The 1,241-nt window shown below is 37.2% G+C and overlaps 1 pseudogene; it reads left to right on the plus strand.

The window, feature by feature from the left end:
* The first annotated feature begins 765 nt into the window (after positions 1-765).
* Positions 766-865, plus strand: LOC113284798 (annotated as a pseudogene).
* The last annotated feature ends 376 nt before the right edge of the window (positions 866-1,241 follow it).

The following is a 1,241-nucleotide window of genomic DNA, read 5'->3' on the forward strand; positions in this document are numbered from 1 at the left end:
TTTCCGGATCCGGAGTATGTATAATTATGGTTTTATGATTTTTCCCTTGTCGAAAATCCATCTACACAGACCAACCTGGGTTTTTAACTAGGAAATAGCCTGACTATTTTCTTGTCCTATCCTGTTATTAGCTTATAGACTCTGTTCTACTGATAGCTGAAATTTTGCAGTTTGCTGAGTTAACAAGGAGAGAGATTCCTCTAAGCTTAAGATTTTCTTATCGGACTGATTCTGAAACTGAGTTGTTCTTGAAGGAGTCTTAGTATAACCAAAACCTGTGGGAGCATTAGAATTACTAAACTGACCTTGATTATGGCCCTTAGACTAAGAAAGGTTTGGATGGTTTCTCCAACCAGGGTTATAAGTTTTTGAATATGGGTCAAATTTCTGACGGTTATCAAATCTATGTTATTGTAAAGAGCATTGGCTTGCTCTTCAATATTCTGGCATTCCCAAAAAGGCTCCACTCTACCACTAGTGTGACCCACTTATAAAGCTTCTAACCTTTTTGCTATAACAACAATTTTGGCATCTGATTCATAGCCTCCTTCTACCCTATTAACGTTTCCTCTACCTAGAAGAATTGTTTTCTTGGGTTCCCTACTATTATCCCATTGCTGGGGTTTTTCGGCGATTTCATTCAAAAAGTCCATCGCCTCATCAACAGTTTGGTTTTAAAACCCACCAGTGCATAGAGATTCAACCATGGTTTTTGTGGAATAATCTAAACCCTCATTAAGGATCTGAACTAGCCCAAACTTTTCCAAACCATGATGATGACATTGGGCTAATAAGTCATTGAACCTTTCCAAATACCTATACAAAGATTCTCCCTCTTGTTGTGAAAATGTACATATTTGCGTCTTAATAGACGATGTTTTGTGCCTAGGAAAAACTTATTAAAAAAGGAAGATACAAGTTGTTCATATGTCTCAATTGACTCGGAAGTCAAACTATATAGCCACGACTTGGCCTTATCTTTTAGGGAAAATGGGAATAACCTAAGTTTCAAAGCATCATCATCTAAGCCTCTAATTCTTAGGGCACTGCAAATTTCTTCAAAATCCCCAACATGGTAATAGGGGTTTTCATTTTTATTTCCCTAAAAAGATTGGGAGCATCTGTAAGGTCCTAGGTTTAAGTTCATAATTGGCTTCCGTGTCAGCTAACTTAATACATGATGGACGAGTAGTCCTAGTTGGATTCAACAAATCTTTCAAAGTTTCCATTTCTGGCACTAT

This window comes from Papaver somniferum, chromosome 5 (assembly GCF_003573695.1).
Source record: "Papaver somniferum cultivar HN1 chromosome 5, ASM357369v1, whole genome shotgun sequence".
Classification (NCBI taxonomy): Eukaryota; Viridiplantae; Streptophyta; class Magnoliopsida; order Ranunculales; family Papaveraceae; genus Papaver; species Papaver somniferum.